The sequence below is a fragment of the Parasteatoda tepidariorum genome, chromosome 2 (genome assembly GCF_043381705.1).
Source record: "Parasteatoda tepidariorum isolate YZ-2023 chromosome 2, CAS_Ptep_4.0, whole genome shotgun sequence".
NCBI classification, from domain to species: Eukaryota; Metazoa; Arthropoda; class Arachnida; order Araneae; family Theridiidae; genus Parasteatoda; species Parasteatoda tepidariorum.
The window spans coordinates 51,177,724-51,204,001 of NC_092205.1; the positions used below are offsets into that span (position 1 = coordinate 51,177,724).

The window sequence follows — 26,278 nt, forward strand, 5'->3', positions numbered from 1 at the left end:
TGCCGGTATTTTATTCCGTAATTTGATCCGGAATTTTTAACAAATAGTGAACCTCATATTAAATCTTGTTAAAAATTTACACTAATGGAAATTCCCAATGTTTCGGAGAAAATAAGTTAGTGAATCTAAACGAAAGATAAACAATTTCATCTTTTTTTTTTTTTAACTTTTAATTTTCTAACGCTTTTATTTTGGTGAAAAATGGCAGTTAACTCTGGAGTAAATTTCAAGCCACGTAAATCTTCTACCTACAACCATGCCCAATTTACATTTCTTTAAAACAAACCTCAAATGCCCAATAGACTTTTATTCACTACATCGTTTGCGGTAACATTATTAATGAAGCTTGGGTCAATAAATTTCTTATTTTACACTACGTTACCAGAAGATTATTCACTACTTTTATTTTCATTTTCTTTCAAACTTTTTTTTTCTTCCTGCGCTTCCTCAAAGCCTTACTTTGAAGTTTCCTTCAGCTTTTGGGATCTATCTTGCGATTTGAGAAGAATTAAAAATGAAGCGAGCAATGTTGAGAGGGGGTGATAACCGATGCGGGGGGGGGGCAGAACGCTGTTAGAAGTTTGGAAAATTTCTTCACTTCTATTTTTTTCTTCTTCTTTTCTTGAATGTTTCTTCTTGCTCTTTTGCATCATTTGTCTTGCATTCTTGGCTAGAAGCTAAGTCAGCCCGTGGAAGGGGGGGAAAAAAAGAATATTAGTCAGGGAAGATGTGTCATTAGTCAAAAGATGAAGACTTTTGTGAAATGACCCTGGGGTGTGTTGGTCATTAGAGTTTTGTATCTGAAAACAAAACCTAGTATTCTTCGAGAAAAAAAAATCTTGTTATTTTTTCTTATATTTAACATATCATTTATTGATTCCCAGTGAGAACATACAAAATAAAGCTTTTTTTTTGTGGAAAAAATTATACCTTTTTTATAGGTTTTACAAACCTATTCTTGACAAGAGGAAAAGGATATGGACTTTGCTGTCGTTCTTTTATACTTCTAGACGAGGATGACACTTTCGGCAAAATAAAGTGCGGGGAAAAAAATACCTTTTCATTTTTCCAGGTATTGAAATATTCTTCATTGGTTCTTCTTTCCCTGTTCTTTAACGCCCACCCCCATAATATTTCGTCAAACATTTGGTAATGGAATGAGTTATTTAATAATATCAAATAATCATTCGTTTTCAGAAGGAACCTAAAAATTAGGTCTGTAGTTTTATAGTTTGGTACTCGGGAAACTGCTCCCTCGTTGAAAAACTGATCCCTTCCCCAATTTTTTTTTTTCATGCTTATTCTGTTGGGACAAAAAGTTGTTTTAAAACAATTTGCATTTTATCCATTGAGAATAAAATTTTAAGCTGCTATTTTACGTTAAGGCCTTTTTATCTTTAAACTGTTAAGAAAATAATTTTGATTTTTTTTTCATTATTTTTTTTTGCATACAATAAAACAATATCTAGGAATTGCAGTTTTATAGTTTGGTATTCGGGAAACTGCTCCCTCGCTGAAAAACTGATCCCTTCCCAACATTTTTTTTCCTTACTTATTCTGTTGAGACAAAAAGTTGTTTTAAAACAATTTGTGCTGAATTAAATTGAGAATAAAATTTTAAGCTGCTATTTTATGTAAAGGCCTTTTTGTTGGTATTAATCTTTAAATTGTTGAAAAAATAATTTTGATTATTTTCGTTATTTATTTACATACAATAAAACAATATACAGGAATTTTTGTTTGCTTTTAAATCACATTAATTTAAAGATTGAAAGTTTGTTACTTCTTTTTTACTATTTGCAGTCGTACTATCTTATTTTTTATACACTTTAAGCAACTTGTTTAATTACGACTCTAATAACAGAGAGTTGGACTCCATAATATCCTCTTTGAGAAATAGGATTAATCGTTCTCCTTGTTCTCGTTGGTACTAAATTGAACCATGGTACCTTTCGAATTGAACCATATAGTAATGCGTAATCAAGTTTTGGAAGTATGGTAAAATTGTTTAACTTAGCACCATCTTAAGATTGTGGCAAATTTTATCAATATTATGAACATGCTCCGAAATTTCTAGCAGTTCATTTTTATAAGCCGGTGAAAATGTTCATCAAATGTAATATTCACGTAGCTGTTGCTTGTAGAGCAGGTTTTATTCATTTCAGTATCAAAAATTTGTAGTAAAAAAAAAAAAAGAAAAATAGAAAATATGAGTATCATCTTTGGGGTACGTTGCCAAGAGGCTAAAATTTTGGTGCAAAATATATTGTATATAATCAAAGAAATCAATACACATGAGATACGCACAAAATATTATTTGTCCATCCAGACAACAATCTATTTAACTATTTAGAGATCTTTTGGAATCGGCGCATTAGACATATACACCGAAGAGCCATTACATTATGTCCACCCTGCTAATAACATGTAGGACCACCTTTAGCCCTCAAAACTGCTAGCACCCGCCATGGCATTGATTCCACAAGGTGCTGATAGGTAGTCTGAGGTATCTGGTACCAAGCGCTCACCAACTGGTTCTGCAATTCCCTCACATTGCGAGGGGGTAGCGTGGCAGCACGAATTTGGTTTTCCAAGTAGGACCTCTAATGCTCTATTGGATTAAGGTCAGGTGAATTTGGGGGCCAAGACATGACTTGGAAAGTCACTGGAATGCTCCGCGAACCAATCCATGACGATTCGACCCTTATGACATGGTGCATTATCCTGTTGGTAAACACCATCACCCGCAAGAAAAACTGTTGTCATGAATGGGTGAACTATGTTCAAGTAGCTTACATACGTCAGGTATTGTTCTATGAGGATTATGGGTCCTAATGTGCCCCATGAAAACATTGTTCCTGGCCGAGAAACCATGAAAATCTGGGCCAGCCCATCTATAACCAGCCCATTGTTATAGATGGAGGGTGGTCCTAATGTAATGGCCCTTCGGTGTAAATAAGACAAACAGAAACCCTTAGTGTAATTAGAATAATATTGGACTCAAAATGTTAGATAGTGGATTCAACTTGATTCAAATGTTGGATTCAACCAATCGTTAGTGAAAGCAGTTACATTGATGATGGAAAAATTTTAGAAAACAAATGCTGTTTTGTATTCTTACTTTTGCGGCAGAATATGTTTCTTTGTTTGAATAATAGATTATAATTAATTATAAGTTTATTGCTGAGTTTATTGCTTTGTTTAATTCTTGGAAATCTGAAAAACAATTGAAATTAATGAGCTGTAGTGAATTTCTTTTAATCACATTTCGTTTTAATAAGTTATTCTTTATTACATCTTTTGCAAACGATATAATAACTTGACAATTTAAAATACGTACTTCTAAATACATTTTCCTGACAATTGAATTTCAATGCTGTGATAAATGAACATTGAAACCTGGCTATATTATAAACTCACCTTTGAAGATGAGTTCTATTTGTCATTTACAGATGTTTTCGACATTACATTATTTATCGTGTCTGTGATGAATCCGTATTATCTTGAATATTTTTGCCCAAAAAGCCATATAACGTAGTCTGAATGTATCATTTATCATTTACTAGGAACTAAAGTTCTAAGTCAAAAGCCTATGTAGAAGTTTGCTTAGAGAAAATTTTAATTATGTAAATGCTGAATTAAAGTTAACCGATTTGTACGGTCTGTTGTTTAATTTAAATTTAAACTTAGAAAATTTAATTTTAGAATAGTCATTTTGTCTTAAGAGAAGTCACTAGAGTATCTTCATTTGTTTTAAGTTCTAAAAGCTTTCTTTATGCTGTAAGATATTGGTCACTTTTTGTTGAATGATTTGGTATCAGCATAAATGTCCATTCATATTCCTATACTCTTTTTTTTAATTATTCGAATTCTTATTTATTATTTTACTTAAAAATCCTAGATCACATACATGCATAGAAAAAGTCATTTGATGTAGAATCATAATGTAGGTTATTTAAATATATATATAAAGTGAAAAAATAAAGGTCATATTTGCCTGACTTCCCTACAAGTGAAATAATAGTACGCGATATTTAAATTTAATAAATACGATAATTTGATTCAACTTATTACGATAATTTGATTCCACTTAGTGCGATAATTTGATTCAACTTAGTACGATAATTAGATTCAACTTAGTACGATAATTAGATTCAAATTAGTACGATAATTTGATTTAACTTAGTACGATAATTTGATTCAACTAATACTATATTGAGACTGCAGCAACTTCTTACGATTGTTAAAAAATAATCTGACATCAAAACTTCTACGCAATAACTGACTTAGATTACTAAAAATTATACAAAATAAAGTCAAAGTTTTGTTGATCTTAAGAACACAGCCACAAAAATATCGTAGAATCTATTAACAGCCGATATCATCATCGTGATAGGAATTCGTGAACAAAACGAAAAGCTTGGCTAAGTTCACCCATCTTACATAAATTAAATAACATAAAATTAATCTGTATCTAAATAGAACAGCATATTTAGATCCAAAAAAATATACTTTTTTTTGAGAGAAAAAAAATATCCAATAACGATCCAACTTCACTGATACCATTTACAAATGTGACATTTTTATTCATATTCTAGGTATTCTTCGTGAACTGCATCTGAACAAATGTCTATGCATTTAAAAGATATAAATCGCCCCGCTGGAACAGGTACATTCCTCTACCTTTTCTGGCAAACATCTTTCAGAAAAATAGCAGTCGCGAATTGTATCAAAAGGGTTCCCGGGGGCACAGTTATAAAAAAAAGAAGTGCCGCACTTTCAGGAGGAATTTGTCACATCTGATATATATTGGTCTTTTGTGATTTCTTTGTTGGATAGACATTTCCAGGCTATTGGACTGAATCATATTTGCCAATCCCTCGTGTATAAACTTTGATGTATGTTGGAGTAACTTTTGAAGTCTTTTTCTATTTGCTTTTCACCTATGCCTTATCTCAAGTACTTACTGGATATCCTATTTGGATTTATTTGCTTACGCTGGCTGCATATATGAATTGATTTTTTCCCGATCTTTGGATTAGAATATAAGACGTCGACGTTTTCTTAGTCCTTTTTTTGCCGGTGATTTAAACTACCTTTTAAATTCCATATTCTATAGATCGTTAGATAGTCAAATCAGGTGCTCAAATCTAGAAAATCCCTATTTACCAATCCATCGTGTTAAGTTTTAATGTATGCTGGATTAACAGTTTGAAGTCTTTTTCTATTTGCTTTTCACCTATGCCGTATTCTATTTGGATTTATTTGCTTACGCTGGATATATGATTTGATTTTTGCCTGATCTTTGGATTACGATATAATGTGGCGAGTATTTTTAAGTCTCTTTTTCTTTCTTCTCGGTGATTTAAACTACCTTTTAAATTTTAAATCATGTACAGTGTGATATAGATCGTTAGATAGTATATCCTTTATCCTTTAGTATATCTTTTAGACTTGTGTTGCTGAATCGCTAATACTTTCCAAATTTATAAAACACTCCTTTTCTTCATCTCTCGCCTAGCAGCGATGTTTTTCATGCTAAAAGTATCATTCCAGCTCCATTTAAGATTTACACTGAAGACGTCACATTTTGATGTCAAAAATAAAAGATTTTATCTTTTGAAAATATCAAAATTCTGTCATTGTTAACGTGACGGTGAGAGCTGTTTAATCCTTTTTTAAAATTTTTCTTGAGCACATACTTCATGATGTCATAAATTTTTTTTTTATCCTGTTCTCTCAAACGGTATGCTCACCTGGAATTTGAAGCAAATGTTCGAAACAATTCAAATATAGATTCATTGTGTGTATTCTTGTTACATTTACGCTTGCTTTTCATATTAATTCTTTATTTCTCCGATATTTTATTTTTATAATTTTTTTTCTTTTAAATTTTAAACCTACCATTGATTTTTAATGTAACCTATGAATATTTTTATCACAAGTATAGTTGGAATAACCAGTTCAGCGCGGTTACTCCTTTATTTCCGTCTATGCACTGTTGAATATTTGAAATAGCTTATTTATTTTTATGGATAAGTATCTTTTTGCAGTCAATAGGGTTGACTTTCTGTCTGGACAAGTCACTTTGTCAAATTGCTATCGAGAGAAGTGGCATTGTTATGATGTATTTGTATTGTTTTCGGCTGAATCGAATAAAACCTTTGCCCAAATCGATACATTTAATAGTTTCTAAAGTATTTATTTTTATTGATAATAAGTTCAGTACCTTGCCATGCAGATAAGGTTTTAGATCCAATGGTTTAAGGTCACGCCAAATATCCACATTTTTTTAGGTACTACTCCTTGATATATATTCACAGAAATATATACCTTTGTGGTTTACTATTGGTACTAGTAAATTTTAACGGTCAATATCTAAGAAAATAATACCCTTTTTTCGAAGTTTGTTTAATGGCCATTGATCTTCGGTACAAAGGTCCACTGAACGTATTAATGTCTCGATAACTAGTGTGAACGTAGTAGAACGTAAAATAAACGGTCGGTGTCGCGATTCACTCGTCTCGTTGAAAGCAATGCCACTTGCAAATTAATGCGTTTTTCTCAAAATTTCAGAAAATCTTCAGTTTTAATTCCTCCCCCCCCCCCGAAAAAAAACGTGACTAATAGTTTGACCCGAAGAACATATTTTATAAATTTCTCGAAAATCAAAAATATCAAGTGTCCATCCCTGCCTGACTTTTTAAAAAAACTGGCTCTACTGGCTTTAAACAAAATCATTTTGTTGGATTGTTTAATGTTTTAATTGATAGATTGTTGGGCATCTCAAACTATACCCCATATTAATGGGAAAAATTTTGTTTCATTTAAAAAATTTAAACTTTTTTTTATCTATTAAACAACATATACTGAAATTCTGGAGAGAATTTTGATACTCTTCCTTAACATTTTTTACTTCTATCATCATGCTTCGCTGTTCCTTTTAGTCAGCACATTTTGTTGATTTTTTAGTCCTAAAGATTCACAATTTGATTATCTACCTTTGCTAGTAAAGAATTAATTTCCGAACCAAAATAACAGCTCTAGGACATTTAATGCTAGCTTGGCGATTTTATGTTTAATTTTTTTCTTCTTCTCCAAAACCACCATAGTTATCCATTTTCGAGTTATTTGTTCTAAATCTGGCAAAGCAGCTTTTCCTACTAAATCATTGGCCTGTCTGATATGGAATACATGCGGGTAACAGGCGAGCAATTGTCAAATGTAAAAAGTAATGAAGAGTGGGAGGTTTGTTTTGTGTAATTTAATCACCTGCGCTCTCAATTGTTCTATGTTCCATCGCATATTGTTATTGATGCGACGAAGCTCTTATAATAATGATTAATGGGATGTTTTCATATCTTCTCCCACTGGAAATAATTTATCACCATTGTAAATTTTTGTTCTTTTTTCGTTGTTTTTTTTTCCGACAAAATATCTCGCTTAGTTCAAAAGTACATTTTGTAAAATTAGTTTTATTGTTTATTGAACTATAGAGGTAAGGGGAAGTGGGGAAAGACTGGATAACTAACAATAAGATTCGAGGGCTTGTTGGAGCTAAGCTGTTTGACATACAAACTCTCAGATTTAGTAAAAATATTCATTGTTTATTTGTGCATAATATATCATTCCTGCAAAGTCATAGTTCTCGAGTTGCAGGTACCAAATTTTAAACTTTATATGCCATAAAGAATTATCTAGGCTAAAGAACAAACTTTTAAAAAGTACCAATTTACCGAGATCTTTCCACCTAAGGAAAATTATGGAGATCCTATTAATAATTCTCAATTTTTGCAAATTTTTACGAGTCCATATAATGTAGCTTTGGAGTAACTTTTTTTTTTATCTGAAAATTAGATCTCAAACGCTTTTCTTTTTCAGAAAACTACGGCTTATTTGTATATTGACCTTTTGCACCATAGGTAGGCTAAACTTGACCTAACTGTCGTGAATAACTGTTGCAGACAGCAGTTATGAAAATAGTATATAAATTTTATGTGACGATAACAGCAACGAAACCTACAATATGAAACCTTCATGTGAAAAACAGCAATAATAAAGAGATCTATCTGATCAGGTCTGTCAGAGATGCTGGTTAGGTCTGTCAGTCTTTCCATCTAATTTCTTATGTTTATTCTTGGATTTAATTTTATCTCGCTTGATTGAAACTTTGTTTCTAGAATTTCATTTCTTCAAGACAATGTAAACAATTCTCAATCACTATTTTTTCTGATAATTTAATTAATGTATTAGTCATATTAACCCTCTCGTTTCTTTGTAGGAAAAAAAAAATGACTACATTAATATTTGTCTAGTATTTTTTCGCTATTAGCTATGAATGATGTCAATATTTGACTATAGGTTCTTACTTTTTACACCATGAACAACCACACTTAAAACCGTCTTTTTGAAGTCAATGTAGTGTCATAAAAAGGATGATGCAATTAATATTCTTTAAAGAAATTTTATATCAGGTACATCTTGTAGTTTTTAAATGAAGAGATACAAATAAAAATTGAAAAATTAAAATTTAGCTTTTGAATATTAGATACTATTAAGTTTGAAAAAATGTATTTACATTTTCTTTCATTTCATGAGAATCATAGTTTTAAGAAAATAAGTTAATGAACTAATAATTGTTACATTTAAATTACACGTAACTCGCTTTGCTCATATTCATGAAAGATAATAACATATATAGCAAGCACATTGTATTTTCAGAAAACGCGAAAAGTTGACTTAACTTGATTAATTTACAAGCATTTTAATTTTGTTACGTTAAGTAATATTAAAGCTTTCATAAATAATTCGGAAGTATTATTCATGTGTAGCTCTATCCTGACGAAGAGTGTCGCGATGACTAATTAAACAGCTATCACATTTACATTTCCATAGAAACGGCGTGTAATATAGTTACCCCACCCCTTCCTTTAAAGGGTAGTGCTATAAACCTTTCCAATAGTTAGTGCCGAGATGACATTACCTGGTTCTCAAACATGATTCTGCTTGCATTGCAATGAGCTGGCGCGGATGGCTTAACTTCAACAAGCAACTATCTATGTTTCCACCTCAACCCCTAGACAATTTAATAGCGTGTTGATTCTTGGCGAAAGAGAGCATGTTTCTGTCATGTAAATTTCGGGTCAGCTACATTAGCCTTCCATATTCCACGGTTTGTTAAATCTTCCGACAATATGTGATTAGGTTGTTCGAGGTTTAAGAGTAGTTGTCTGCATTCTTGGAGGATTCTTACTATGCATCGACAACCAATTCAAGCTTAAAATAACTTAACTTATATTAGCTGATTCAGAAAAAAAAGAGTTATTGTCGATGATTTTGTGTTATATGTCAGTGATTCAAAAAAATTATGAATGACTTTGATAATTGAAGGCTAAATTAGGGGTATCATTAAGAGCTTTTAAGAGTTAAAATATCATCAAACGTTGAAGTTATAATACTGCTTTCATGTGTTTAAACTAGACTTACTTATTTTTACCGTTTTTTTTCCTTTTTCCTTTTTTGACCATTTAATGCAATGCATGCAGTACACGCGTGAGTTGGACACATTGTAATTGTAAAAGTCTTCTTTGGCGGCAGAGTTAACCCTAAAATACTCAGTTAAGATATCACTGGTGGGGAGCCAGGAGTCGAGAGTTTGATCCTCACAACCGACTTAATAAATCGGCTGTAAACTCAGCAGGGTGTACGTTAATTTTTTCGTATAAGGCTTATTATTTGGACTATGCTAAAGTATACAGAGAGTTTGACCAGAATAGATAGGTTCATGCATTCTTACAATGACCATTATAAGATTAAGTCATGAAAAGATAAGGCTAAGTGTTTGGCCATAGTTGGAGGGATGTGTGCATCGACATTACATTGTTGTAGATGTGAAAAATAAATACACAGGATGCTTCAAAATAACCTAGACCAAATGAAAAGGAAAAGCAGAAGTACAAAAAAGAATGTAAAATCTCACAAAAACATAGCAAACGCTATCTAGAGCCGCTAACGAAGATTGAAAACGTAACATGCAAGGACAGTGAACAAAAATCACTCTACATTAACTTTATTTTTTCCACGCATACGGCCAAGGACTACAGGAGATGCTAAACTCATAAGTTTTCGCCAAACTTTTACCTATGGTGCGTGTTTGAAAAAGTGCGCTGTTGCATGCTACCTTTTAGGAAATTTTGGCATGAAAGTTGAAACCTATAGTTATCTATGGCAACCTATGGTTACCATAGAAATTTGTATGCAGTATACCATACGCCTATGGTAACCATAGAGATCTGTATGTCATTTATATGGCACAACACCATAAGCCTATAGCAAACATAAACATTTGTATGGCAGTATACCATAGGTCTATGGCAACCATAGAAATTTGTATGGCCGAATACCATAGGTCTATGGTAACCATAAAGATTTGTTTGTATTATTATGCATTCTATCAACGTATGTTGATGAAATGCGTGTATTTAGACGTTTGGCGAAAAGTGTGAGCATCTCCTGAAGAAGGTTTGGTTGTAAATGTGAAAACTGCATTGAAGATGAAAATAATATAGCATAATTTATGTTCACTGTTCTTGTATTTTACACATAATTTGCAACCTTCTCTAGCAGCTCCAAATAGCGTTTGAGATCTAATATTCGTATGATTTTTTATTTTTTTGTTCCTTTATTTATTTATTGTTTTCATTTTGGCCATTTTATTTTGTAGTGTCCTGTTTAGTATTATGTTAGTCCACTGTTAACTTGAAATAATAAAGGTAAAATAAATTGCTTGGAACATTATTTTGTAACTCAAATACACGACGCATCTGTTAATTTTTTTTTATATCGAATTTTTCAAAACATAGTCACTGATAGTCATCTGATTGTATAGTCATTTGAGTCATCCAGTCGATGAAACCCTTAATCCAGTTTTGTAACAAACGAGTAAAAATAACTTTATGCATATCAGACGAACTTTACAATTATGAGTAATTTTATCTAATTGCAATTTCTTGTACCTAACACCATTCGTTTCAATAATAACACACATACACTTGTCCATCAAAAACCCTTTTTCGGATAAAAGATATATCAATCTTATTAAATAAATGCATTTTTGTCGTTAATGTTTCTCTCAGAAGATTCGCTGGGCGTTAACTGGAAAATTCTCTTGTCCCCGAGGATCTTAAATTTTTAGGGCGGAGCACTCGAGGGAGAGCTCTTGGAGGAATTCCATCACCTGCTTGCTGTTCTTGACAAATAAAAGCCATTGTTTAAACAACCATAGCTAAAGCCTCTGTCTATCACTTAAATCGGACTTATGCGAAGAGATTAAAGAAGACACTTTCTTAATCTTCTGAAGTGATAGGAGAGCACCCCTGGATGAATGATGATCCCTTTTGCTGTTGTGTATTTAGAGTCATTTTCTTAATAACGGAGAAAGGCTTAGTTTTACCATTAGGAGATTTATTGCACATTTGTCATACTGTACCGGCTGTTTTGGCACGACCCCATGTTGTAATTGACGTGTACTGCAGAACACGCGTTTTGTTTTGCAGCATATTCAAGTTGTGAATAGTTTCAGGAAAATAGATTATTCAGTAAGGATAGATTATTCAGTAATAGATTATTCAGTTATACTGCATTTGACTGATTTTCTACATCATGTTTTTACATTACATAATTTAGTGTATTCGAAGTGGAAAAAAAGGGTTTCTCAAAATTTTACAAAAATATGTCAAAATAGTTCTGTAAGAAATGTAGTCGAATTCGAAAACTAATATATTCATAATTGAGAATAGTGACACGCACATGATTGAAAATTCTCAAGAGGCCTTCCGTCATTCATTGATTATTCAGTGAGGTTTTGCTGCATTTTACCGATTTTCAACATCACGTTTTTAAATTACGTAATTTAGTGTATTCACTGTAAAAATAAAAAAAAGGTTTCTCAAAATTTTACAAAAATGTGTCAAAATAGTTCTGTAAGAAATGTAGTCGAATTCGAAAACTCATATATTCATAATTGAGAATAGTGACACGCACATGATTGAAAATTCTCAAGAGGCCTTCCGTCATTCGTCCTTCCAAAATATCTTCTCATTTTGTTATCATATATTTGAAATGGATACCTTGTGAAATATATTTGAAGACGTACTTAATATGAATAGTTGTTTGGGGGGGGAGGATTGAAGAACACTTTTAGACATTTTAAGTATTTTTTCCAATTTTATTCGAACTTTTTATTAGGGAAGTATAGCACAGAAATCAAGCAATGTAAAAAAAAGGGTTTTTTAAAAATTAAGAAAAAATGTGTCAAAATAGCTCCAAAACAAATAATGTCGAATTTGAGTATGCATGTACTCAATTTTGAATACAGTGACCTGCTCAAAATTGAATAGTCTCAAAAATGACATAACACCCTTAAGTGTGACAAAGTTTGACATAACACTCTTAAATGTGACAAAGTTTAAACTTTGTTAACTCATAACGATCGAAAAGAAAATCTAATTAGATAAAAGTATACTGCACTTACATTCACCCTAAAATTATTTCACAAATCAAGATTCTTAATCAACACTTTCCTATCCTTCCGCCATATTTATTTATAAATGAAGACGGATTCTCATAGCTGTTTCAATTTCGAGCATACACTTACTTTAATTACACTTATTTTCAAATTCAATTATATTTGTTTCAGAACTATTTTGACACATTTTTGCTCAATCTTTAGAAACGCTTTTCTTGCAGTATACTCTTATTTATAGTGTTTTTTTAAACAGTATAATTTTTAAAAATTAAAAATCAAACGTCTTGTATTTTAATTCACAGGCCATTAATTTTTAATTGATTAGCAATAAAATATAGGAATTATGAATTCGATTAACGTTCGCTACCATTTATTTTTATTTTTATTTACACTCAACTTGTTCAGATTCAAAATTCCGTGCAATTTTTTTTTCTCGTAAATTTTAAAAAAATTTTTCAATTCTATCTTTTGAGAAACTTTTCATTTTTCATATTTCTTTTCATTTATTTTACTGAATATTTCATCATCAAATCTTTGAAAAAATATCCCATCTAATCAATGATTTCGTTATTTTGATGAAGCAATTTTTTCCCTACAATTTCAATAATTTGGAACAAAAAAACTTTTCTTTTAAAAATCTCGGTTTTTTCTGTAACATTTTCGTTACTTGACGCATCTCTTTAATAAATTTTTTTATATACATCGTTCTCATTTTCAAATAATTTTTTTTTCTTTGCTGGGTAATAAATCTAATAATCTTCATTTAAAGCTCGGATAGTTTTAGTTTTAAAAATTAATATTTATGTCAGTAAATAACTCCGTATTCATGGCTTAGATTTTTACGTCTAGCGTTCGTTAAATAAAAATAATCATAGGAAGTAAATATTTTTTAAAAAACGAGTTTTTTTTCTCCTATTTTCTGTTATCAAACGGGGCGTTCATAATTATGCTTTTCTACAAAAGAAATATGATTTCTAAGAGGACCCGCACTTATCATAAAAAATATTTTTTTTATAGAAAAGAATTTTTTCTTCCAATTTCAACCGCTGCTGAGTAATTTTTAAATTTTTTTTTTATCTATGTACATTTAAAAGGAATAAAAGAGGAGTATCTGGAAGGGTTTTTCGTTAGTTCTTTTTTTCGAATTTATTTAATCCAACATTCCCTCCCGCCTCTCTTTTGACAAAGATATGTTTTTAAAGTTCTGCTGATTTAATTCTTGGGGATAAAGGTTCTATTGAAGTTTTGGTTCCAGAACCGTATCTTCTTATTTGCTTTTACTATTTTTTCTCTCTTTATTTTAAGTTTATATAGTTCTGGATATTTGAAGTTGAAATCTTTACTATATATGTAGTATTTTGTTTCGTTTCATTTATTTTCATTGAACAATAAAAGTAACTATAATTGGGTTTCAAGTTCTTCCAGCATTTTTGATTCTAAGCTAAATATTTAAAATTTTTTTAATTAGTTGTGATTAAATAGACTGTTTTAAAAATCAGTTAAATAAATAACTTTTGATTGAATCATTTATATTTTTAGTTTTTCCGTGTAAAGTATTTTTGACATGTCTAACAAATGTGATGTAACTGTCTGTTGAATAAGTAGTTTTTATTCGTCGTTTGAGTATTCTATACATGTATGTATTATGTAGCTTTGTCAGGATATGCTTTTCCTAAATCTATATACATTTTAGTGCTTTTAATGAATCTGAAAAAAAATCATACATTTTTAATTAAATATTTTAATATTTTTTCCAATTCATTATCATATACTTGAGAAATGAAACAATAAACATTTTAAATTGGATTTATCTCAAAAGTTTTTAATTTAGAAAATAGATTATCGAAAATAAGCATTTTTTAAAAATTTTTTTTTTGTTCTTTGCCTTCTAAATATACTAATGATAAGAATGTAATAAATTTAATTTTGAATGACATGTCTGATATTTTTGATACCGCGGATTTTTCTTTAGTATTCTGTTAAAAATAAAATGTTTTCAATGATATATACTGTCATCTAAGCGATTAAATATTCGCATAAAAATAAATTTATGCTTAAATTTATACTATAAATCAGGAATAGAATCTTGGATCTGCCAGATGTGTAAAGAAGTGCCTTAGTTTTCTCAGCTAAAGTGAGAACCGAACAAGTTAAATTATTTGCAACTAAAATAGTTACCGAGAATCGAAAAACTGAAGTGTTGAAGTGCCAGAATACGGAGTAGTTTTAAAAATTCAAAAGTTAAGTTAAAATACAAAAGTTTTTAAAAATTCATAAGTTAAGGGCTGTCTACGAATATCATTATTACTTCAATTGAGGGCATCTTTATGTTCTATATAATTTTGCGTAACTGTTTTTCGGAGATACCTAAGGTGACCAACAATAAAACTTTGATGCCAGGGCTCTGTACAATAGCCAGTGTAATAATTTTAATTTATACCTGCTTTAAACAGCTGACCCTTTTTTGGATTTACGGATTTGAATGGGAATAATTTTTGTAATTTTGAACTCAATCCAAAAGATATGGGAACTCTTGGATGTAAGTATTGGGACAAAAAAAAACAAGCTTTGTGGAGAATGGTAAAACTAACCCGCATTTGTTATACAAGGAGAAGAAAAACCTCTCATGGTTAGCCCGATGGTAAGAGAATTATAACCAAGGGTATCTGCTCTCCAATGCACTTTCAGAAAAAAACTATCCCTTTTGACGATTCGGCAATCTTTGAACTGTATTTTGTTCATTTTGAGAATTATTTCGTAACGAAATCACGTGATTTGTGACGAACTATTGAATCAATGACGAAAATGTTTCTTCAGCTCGGAACCTTTCTGATGGAACTACAACGCATTTGCGTTATACGGAGAAGAAAATCTCCCGCGGTTAGCCTGACGTCAAGGGAACTTTAACCCCTGATCTGTCTACCACTGTGGATATTTTTAAATCAGCACTGTGTTCGGTGTCAGCCGGGCGCAGGGTTCGTATCGACCAGCCATCGCGATTCGAACCCGGTTCACCTCTTTGGAAAGCTAACACTGTGTCCCCTGAGCCAGCACGACTCTGGTGATGATGATTGCAATTTAACAAATATAAATTATAGAAGAAATGGTAGATGTATTTATGCAGTAGTCTAATAGGAAAGTCCTTTGTAATCTGCGGACGTCATTTATTATGGTTTTTTTAGTGAGCTTCGTTGGCCCTTTGCAATGTGACTTATTATTATTATTATTATTATTATTATCCGTAGTTCCACAAAATCCAAAATTATACCAATAGCCTAATAATACCAATGTCATAAACGCGAAAAGAAGACAACATAAATTTGTTTCAGATGAAAAATTACAAGAAATTTGATCCTCATCCCCAAAGTCGGCCTGGTAATTGGGGTGTATATTCAGATCTGCAATAAAATATGAGGGTTCGTATATAAGATGAATTCGTATTAAGATGGGGAGTGAAATAAGGGGGACCGAATTAGATATCATTGAAAGCAAAACATGTTTATTTTTAGAAATTAGTTTTAATACTTCATGGACACCCTGTGCATTTTATCTTACATTAACGCATTTATTCAAATTGTGCATACCTTTTTGCCTTACTGTTTAAAAATTACAAAGTTAAAGCGATGCTTTGCTATAAATCTTGTCTGTTTCTTTTCTGCAGTCTTGTTTTTGAGCATACGAGAATATATTTTCTCTCCTAATAAATTCATATTTCCAAATTTGCAGAAGCAAAACGCTTTCTTTGCAAATAAATATTTAATCCTTCAATAAATCACTCTCCGCTTGATGCTTTTAAAATCTCTGGGAAGTAATTAGAGCTACTTTGTTCGAAATTCTTTAAATTTCACTTTTGCCGTACTTTACGCTACTTTGAAGAGGCTTCTAATCAAAAGAAAAACGGTAATATTCTCCTTAAAATAATATTTCTAAAATTCAAAAAGCCTTTCTAAATTATGAGCCATTAGTTTTAGCAAACAAAGAGAGCCTAGCTTTAAAATTGAGTTATCTATTTTACTTTAGATAACTAAAACGCTTATTCATTATATATTTGTTTATTTATTTATTTTTATTTTTTTATTCTAGTCTTTTGCAAAAATTTATAATCGAAAGGGGAAAAAATATATTGAATATTTAGTTTATAAACTACTAAATCTCTAAAGGCATTGCCACAATATTTTATATAATCTAAGAATTTCCTTTATGAATCCATTATGCATGTAACTAAAGTAATAAAATATATGTTGCGTTAAAACAATGCTGAAACTTTACATGCTGAACTTATCTGGTTTAATTTGAATTTAAAATCCTAATTTTTCTTCTTTTGTGAATAAAACTATGATATTGTTCTGTGTTGTTATTACTTTTAATTCAAAAGCTGAGTATATAAATTTGAACAAATAGGCTTGTTTTTCAGAAATAAATCCTGTTTTTTCTGCACTGTTAGAATCTTCATTCAAAAATTATGGTAAAATAACAGTCTGTCCATCCAATTAACTGTTACGTTTACTGTAAAAAGCCGTTAACAATTAATATACATAGTTGCCAGCATTTTTGGCAACTTTAACTAAACTTTTTGGCAACTAAACTGACAAAATAACGATTGTTTGGAAGAAATAGTGGGAATATATTACTAAAAATGTGCTTGTATTTCAAACGAAATGTTTCTACTATGAAGTCTTTAAATTGATTCTAATGCGCATGAAAATATGTGTTGTCAGTACAAAAACAAACAGAAATGAACAAATAAACAAATAAAATTATAACAGNACTAAATAAAACTATAACTGTGAGAAAGTAAATAAAAAGTATGACTATAATCACTGTAAAGAAGGTTAACCTCAAATCGTTGCACTAAATTGATAGCAACTAAACAGCAAACTTTTTACTGCTGATTTAATGTGTTGCATGTGATATCTTTTGATCTTTATTTAACTTTAATAATATAACAAATAATTTTGACCAAAAATGATCTTTGTTCAAGCTTGTACCACTGACCCCCATGTAAATATTTAAAATGTTTCTAATTTGCATTAATTTTATTTTTTCTTCCGATTTCTTTCTGTCATTTACATTTGCATAGAAGTAAATAGTTTTCTTTCTTTTCAGGCATGAGCGCATAATAAATATGGATGAAAATTCAAGCGTAATTTTACTTGATGACTAAAGGCTTAGGTAAATATTTTTATGTATTTATATTTTATTATATTTCGATACAAAAATGTAAACGTTAAAAGTTTTTGAAAAATAAAATTTTATTTTATTTAAGAATTAAAAAGAATATTTTTACTACTCAAAATCAAAATTTTTGAAATGTCTGTTGTCATAATAATTATATTTACTTTGCCCATAACACGTGTATTCTGTTAAATTATTTCTTAGAGTAATTGTTTCCAATATATTTCATAAATGGAACACTAAATGATCGACTTTCTTTTAGCAAGACCCCTAGAGTTTATAATTGAAAATCACGAGAAACTGAGAGCATATTAACCAACGAAAAACTATGAATTATTTTAAAAATATTTCACACGAAAGATAGAATTTTTTCATTGTATCGTTTTACCAATGCAGTGTTGGAATGAACATTCTAAAATTATGGTCAAATCCAGTTAATCTGTTAAAGTTTACAGTAAAGAACATATTTAATCCTTACGGTTTTGCAACCATTTTCAACTAGTTTGTTTAAAACGTCATAAAAACAAAACTAAACGTTCTTTTTAATGATTTTTACAACTATCATGGTTTTATGACAGCATCGGTTTTATAAGAGATGTTATACACAGAGAACTCTCCATGTATTGAAGGAAATGGAAATAATACTGTGGTGTCCACGCCGGGACTTGAACCCCCGCCCTGACGGTCATGAGATAGAGGGATTAGCCCTCTCGGTTAGGATAAGTGCCCATCCGCGCAAAATACTTCATTAAGTGGGGCCTATTTGGGTGAGATAAAATTCTGGTTGTTTAACCATATTATGAGAAACCAGATAATAAACGGTTTTCCTCACAGTTAATAGTTTGAATACCATGTTATATATGGGTATTTGAATGCTTTGTTTGAATATGGTAAAATAACAATTAAATCAATTGTTTTTCCGAGAAATTTGTAATAGTGAATTAGTCATAAAATAATGCTTCATCAGAGGTCTGTTTAGAAGAAATTTGGGTCTGTTAACGGACCCTTCACAAAATAACTTGTCATAGAAACGGACCTTTCACAAAATATTTTAACTTAAAAAACGGACCCTTCACAAAATGATTTTTCTTTTAATCGGACCCTTCACAAAATGATTTTTTTTTCAATCGGACCCTTCACAAATTTGTTTCTCTTCATTATTGTTTTGTGAATTGAATAAACCCTTTTACAGGGCAGAAAACAAGAAAGATGGATATAAACGAATTAAGTTTTGTCTTCGGCAGACGATTCATCCGTTATCCGTTCGAAATGAATATTCTGCGTTCAGCAGTATAAGCTAAACTAATTATTTGTATGTTGCATCTCTAATTTAGAAGCAGCAATTATTATTTTTTTTTATTATAATTTTACAGTGCTGAGCATAATCATCTATCTATTCACAATTTAAAAACTCCTGGAAAAAGTTTTTTGCAATAACTGGACCCTATTTGCACAAATTCATAAAAGCAGGACCCTGGTTGAAAGAATGTGAGTAATTTCTTCACAATTTCACAAAAACCGGATCTTTCTCTGGACAGACCCCTCGATAGTAAAATTCACAAATCTGTATTACTTTAGAATCCCGCGATTTTCTTGCAAATTTTCTAATTAAAGTGCTTATTTAGGATACGTCTGAGATATTCAGCCTGGTAACAAAAGTACCTTCACAAAATTATGCACATATTTACAAATTCTTACCGATATAAACTGGCCCGCACCGGAAGATCGGCATTATCTCCCCTCCGCTTAAAATTGTGAAATCCCCCCCCCCCAGGTTGGGAACCACTTGTCTGTTATAAATTCATTAAAAACCGTGCACAATTTATAATACTCGGTTTTGATATAAATGATTGAATTATTTTACGGTACCAAATGTACTTCCAAATACTGATGATAGCATTCTTTGAGAATGAGTGAAATGATGAAAAAATAATTCTTTTTAGAAAGTCGCACTTCTTTTAGGGAATTAAAAGATCTTTTCTGTGAGAAGGAAGACGTCTTTAATACCTTCTTAGATAGAAAAAAAAAGTTTTAAGAGAAGAAATGCTGACACGAGGATTTCTAGTTTGTTATTAAGTTCTCATGTTACGACTTAACGCTTAATTAAACATTTGTGTTTTAAGGATTTTAATTAATTAATTTCTTTCCACTTGTCACTTAAGAGAGAGAAATGGATCTAAATTTCTGGTTTTTACATTTCTATTTTTATGTATAGTTTATATTGTAAGTAATTAATGTTAATAACTGGGAAATTAAGAAAAACATTAAAGTATCGTTTTAGAGTATTTTTTGTAAGTTTCTAAACTGTAACATTGTTATGTATTTATTATTACATTACATTATTATGTTTTAATTTGACATGCGGGTAAAAATATAAAATTTGGAGAGTCAAAATTATTTAATAAATAATAGTATTAATCAATAAAAGTAAGAAAAATAAAAAATGAAATTGAGGGGACGTTTTGGTAGATATTTCATTATTTTTTATAGAAAAATCTAAATTGTGGTCTTTTGCACATCAAATTAATTCCCCCCCCCCCCTTGAATGTAATTTTGTCAAAAAACGTTTTTCTTTGTTGTTTTAATTTTATCAAAAAATCCGGTTCTCTAAATCTTCGAATAGTTAGTTATCACATTTAAATATTCTAAAAATTTTATATTTTTTCTGAAAATCTTTTAAATATATCCATAGTAGCTGAGGCGAACAATTTTATAACCTTTAAGATGAAGGCTATTATTATTCTATAATATTTTAGCGTGAACAAAAATCCATTTATTATTATAATTTTTTTTCTTACCAATTTTACATCTGCATCAGCTTTTCTCACACGTCCGTATATAATAGAATAAGAAACCCTTTTTTCTAAGCATGTTTCAGAACATTTTGATCAGAATAATAAAAAGATAAAATTTACCGGAAAAAAGAAGCATTTTTTAATATGGAATCTTACACACAATGATCGCAACTATTAGCATTGCTATTACTTTCGAAATAAGACTTTTACTAAAAATTTCGTCTTTTGAACTTGGTTTTGTATATAAGTTATATCCTTTACACATAATCGATTTAATATTAAAAATATTCGAAATAAAATAGAACAAAACCACCCAGTTCACAATCGTGCTTCTTTTTAAACTTAAAAACAACTCTTTCTTTTTCCCACAATGTCTTTTTCTGACCATTCCCAAATACCGGATAACCTGTGTTTTTGGCTCCTATCTCACCTTCGGACTACAATCTACATTTAGGTACCAGTCTCACGTACCGCTGGCAATAATGGTGGCAATTATACAAAGATATGCCGCAGTTCGAAAATAAATTAATGTGCATACTAAAAGCCCTCGCGGCTCTTTTAGCCCCTATTCTGTTGCTCCAGCGATTAAATTACAGATCCGAGAGAACGGCCAACCATTCCTGGTGCATTAAAGCAGCAGCAGCAGCGAAACACAGAGCCGTACTTAACGATTCCATGCTGTATTTTGACGCAGAAACCGTGCGAACACATGAACCGCTGTCTTCAGTTTATGTCTGTTCCGTTGGCGTTTTAAGCTTCCGAAAAGGCCGATCGCTGGCGTATTTTCATTATTCATTAAAGGGTGTGTGAGCGATAAGGGTGTCGATGGATTGAGCCCTTTTATTAATCAAATTGTTAGAAGAATTCCCTTTTCCGTGAGGGTTAATTTATTGGGTATATATTTAGTTAAGACTGTTGCTTTTATGTCTTTGACGTTGCTATTTGCTTTGTCATTTTTGGAACTCGGTAATTCAACTTTGAAAATTATTTTTCTTTCGAATTAGTTGTGTTATTTTATAATTACATGAAATATTATTAATGGTAGTAAATTAATGTTTGAGCATTGTAAGAGCATAAAAGCTTCTTTAATCTGTTAAAAAGCTATTAAAATCTATAGTGGAATAATGAAGAAATAAGAATTAAAAACATCAAAACTTGTTTTTTTTTTTATTATTTTTTTTACAGGAAATTGAAACGACTTGAAAGTCAATTTATCGCAAAAGCACTTTCCAATTTTAATTGGCTATGAAATGGTTTTAATTCTGCCCTCTATAATGATTTGTCAAATTTTAATAAGTTTTTTTTCCTCGCTTTAATATTAATTGATGATCCTTAGTGTTAAATTTATATTTTTATGGTTTTATTTTTTGGCAAGCATTCTAAATATTATTCAGGTATATTAAATTATTATTCATGTATATTCATATATTATTCATGTACTTTCATTATAGTATTCATGTATATTAAAGTGTTCGTAGAAAGAAATCGGATTTTTTTAAATTTATTGTTTCTTATTTAAAGAACTCATTTACGCCAAGCAATAATAGGAAAGCAAAATAATGAGTTAATTTGAATGTTTTCAATTAAGATTAGCGATGCGACATGCTTAAACTTTAGTTTACTCAAAATTTGTATCTGTAATTCATTGTTTTTTCCCCAAAACAATTGCCTAAATTGCATTAAAATTAACTCCCATTTCAAACAGTTCAAAAACACGCTGGCGGAGGGAGAATGCTACGTGTTATTTTTGTTTTGAGTAAGGAGACTCAAAATTCCTCTTAACACTAACGGGCCATAATAGTAAGAATACAGAAGGAAAAATGCTGCAACGTTAATTCTTAATATCAATCTTAAATTTTTATTCATTTTTTGAAATATTTTGTTTTTAAGTTAATTATTCTACGGATATTAGTCTTATTGTTTAACTTATTTTATTCCAATACTATCATTTAAACTTATGTTCTATATAAAGGCGATGAATCGAATCACCATTAATATTTGCTGAGAAAAAAAAAAGAGATTTTATACTCCATCCCGTTCGATTAACTTCTTTCTTCCGTTTAAATAGATCTCTACTGCGCAAGCTCCAATTGGTAAATAATTACTTCGCGCATGCCCAATGTGCATCTATTTTAGTCGTTAGTAGGTCGGTGCAGCTCTCTATAGCATCGATAAGATTCCCTACCTTTTTTTTTTTTTTTTTTTTTTTTTTTTTTTTTTTTTTTNTTTTTTTTTTTTTTTTGGATTCACCGTGCCATTTGAAAGGCAAGTTTTTGCCAAATATTTTTAACTAAGTTTATTAATTAGCTTTAAAAATATTCTTACATTCTTTATTTTTGATATGGTGCATTTTTAACCATACCGTTAATTTATTGAAAATCCCACCTGAGCAATAATTTTATATTTTAATTCTGACCGTTTTTTTAGAGGGTTACATTTAAGTATAAAATAAAAAAAAATACTTAACAAGTGAACCTAACTATAAAATAATAATAATCTTTATACTGCAAGCATTTTACAATGCGGCGTAGGTTTTCAAGTTTAGATTTACAAATCAGCATTTTATGAAATGAAGAAGAAAAAAAAAGAATTCTTTATCTTTTCGCAAATTTGTAATAAATTCTATTTTTATAATTTTTAAAATAAAAGCATGGATTAAAAATAAAAGAAGGTTGAAAATATGCAGAAAAGAAGGAAAAAAAAGTTGCATCAAATTACATCTCCTACCTTCTTTTATTTGCTCTGTTATTTTCTAAAACGTATTGATTTTTTTTAACACAAAAGAGAAATTCATGAAGAAATTAATTCTTATTCCACAGCTTATTTAAATATTTGATTTGCGGTTTTAAATTATTCCTCATTATATTTTGATGTTTTAAAACTGATGATATCTACCGCAGCTTCTGTAAAAATTCGAAAGGTAAATATGTTTTTATACTCATCAACATTAATTTTAGAATTAAAAGCCCACGGAGTCTTAGAAATTTATCGTACATTTGCGTTGACTTAAAAGTTATGAATTATTAATTACCATTTCAAGTTCGCTGATTTGTTAAGGAGACTTAATTTTCTACCTTCATCTATACCGTTATATTCTCGCATTCAGGATAACCATATTAATAGTTATCGATTCTCCGATATCTTGAGGAAATCCTTTACATAACCGTGCTTTTAAATTTCATTAAATCGCGATATTTATCTAGTCTGTTGTACGTATTGAATTTAATTAAAAATAGCTTCTTAAAGTCAGTTAAGGGATTGTTACATTCTTATTGGTCTGAAATTTATATTAATTCCTTTTATTTTTCGCAAATCTTTCTACTTGGTAATATAAAATTGCTAATATAAATTATTCTTTTGTGTGGTGTGTAATTTACGTAATATGTGGCATATCTGCATTTAGCAGAGCTGAGCAAATTATAGATTATTGTTTAATTAATAAGCTTCTTTACGTATCGATATTTGGTTAAATATTTGTATAAAGTTTTTAGTATAACTTAATTTAAAGCGTTCGTAGATGAGGAAGATATCTGTTGTTACTTATTGCACTTTTTTATTTTATTTTATAACCGTCGTTGAACAGCCGACCCAATTTTTGGGTTTACTGCTACCAATGTTCAACTCCGTAGCCTTGTAATTTTGAACACAATCCAAAAGACAAGGGAACTCCTGGATCAAGTATTGGGAGAAATTTGCCTTCGTGGCAGACTTTCTGATGGAGCTAACGAGCATTTGCGTTACATGGAGAGGAAGATCACGAGAGCCTCCCCCGGTTAGCCTGACGGCAAGGGGACTCTAACCTATGATCCTTCTACCACTGAGGATATTTCACGTCAGCACTGTGGTTGCTGCAAGCCGGATGCGAAATTCGTACCGACCAGTCATCGCCGGGATCGAACCCGGTTCACCTCATTAGAAGGCGAACGCTCTATCCCTTGAGCCATCGAGACTCTACTTATGCTACTTTACCAGCAAGTCTAGCTGAAATCAAGCGAATTTTTTAGGCAGAGAATGCATTTCTTGTTTTTTTTTTCAGTGACGTCATCTATAGCCAAGAATACGACTTCAAGCCACACACGTCACAGCCCGTTTTACAAGGAGGACCTAATCATACTTCATTCATTCATCTACAAATCGTAATTTTGACCTGAACCAGAGAACGATCAACCGCAAATTCTGTACCCACAGTATTGTTATGGGAACTTGCAGGACTTTGTGACCCCGACAGATTTATCGTGTAACAGTCACCATTTAATACACGAGGATTCTTCTGCCGACGGGATTCGAAGTCACGTTTTCACGAGCTCGACGTCCTACCAACCAAGCTCTCCCGGCCCGTGCACGAAATCTAAATTCGTTCATCTAATGCCATTTCCTAAATAGCGAGAAGGATTTATTAATTTATTGCGAGGATGATTGTTAAATAATATAAGATTTTGCTTCTTTCTCTTTGTATGTGAATCCCAACTATTTTTTAAAGTAAGCACTGGTTCCAAGATCCCATCACTAATTTTTATTTTTAAATCATTAGGCTCAGTTTTAAAAATGCGAGTTTACGCTTTTTAATTCCGTAACAACGTCTAAGCCTAGCACAATTAATCCAATTTCGGCTGGTGTTATTAACATTTATAGTCAACACAAATGTTTTGTAACTGTAAAAAATTCCTGATCAAATAACGTCACAAAATACCGACATTTTGTTTCATTGCATCATCCGTAAAATCTGTTTCACCTTAAAAGGTTATACCGTAATTTTTTACTGTAATATATATTATAAATAGACTGATTCTGTGATTCTACGGTTATAATTAAATTACCTTAAAATCATTGAATCACTTTAGTTAAATAAATATTAGTGTAAAAATTACGGTATATCATATTTTTTGTTCCGTTACATGTTCCGGTAAAAATGAATTTTACGATAAAAAGTACCAGCGCTCAGAGTGCCGGTACTTTTAACCGTAATTTGATCTAGAATTTTTTATAGTATATTTGAGAATTCTCTCTTTGCCTGCTATTTTGTAAATGCTCTCTTTACTTAGAATTCTTATCAGAAATTGATGTAAATGAGTACACATTGGGGATCGCAAAATAAATTTGAAGCAAGGAAAAAACCTTAAAAATGAGATGAATTAATAACGAAAAAGGAAATTTTGAATATCATCAAAACAGATTTGATTGCTAGAGGAAAGCTCTTTATTATCTTTATCAGCACGAAATCAAAATTCGATTGAGTGCATAAATATGATTTTTATTTTTTTATCTGAATGAAAATGTTAATCATTATTTTTTTTAATAAATTTAATTTTAAGCAGGGTGCGTAGCGTTTTTAAAAAGTTCTTTTTTTGTATTTGGTTTTTTAAGAGCCTTTAAAGGGTGCTCTTTTCATTGTGCACTTTTAAAAAGTGTTTAATTTCCGCTTTTCTTCACAATAAGATTTTTTTCTTTACCATGTCGATTTTGCCTCGAATTACGGAAAAAGCTTGGTTTTCTTATAGCTACTTTCAACATTTTTTCAGTCAGTTCAATTCCAATCCATTTTGGCGTATCTTAGGTCTGTAGAATAAAGAAAAATGATAATCAGTTTACATGCTTGAAGAAATACTTGTGGGTCCGCATGTGCTTATACTGAGCCGGATGGATTCCATGGAAAGGATTCTTGCACTCTCATGTGCAAATCAGCTGCGTTTTGCAAGGGAGTGTCGAATTTTGGCTTCATTTTCCGCTCTTTAAAGTCGAATCGAAAAATGTAGCTTTTTAATGATCATGGGAACCAACTGAA

The 26,278-nt window shown here is 30.8% G+C and overlaps 1 protein-coding gene across 1 annotated transcript in view; it reads left to right on the forward strand.

Moving 5' to 3' along the window:
* LOC107446303 (fat-like cadherin-related tumor suppressor homolog) overlaps nucleotides 1-26,278 on the forward strand; it is a 432,818-nt gene that overhangs the window by 177,620 nt on the left and 228,920 nt on the right. The window contains exon 3 of the mRNA XM_071177570.1: nucleotides 17,633-17,698. The gene's annotated coding sequence lies outside the window, so the exon portion shown is untranslated. The remainder of the gene's footprint in view (nucleotides 1-17,632; nucleotides 17,699-26,278) is intronic.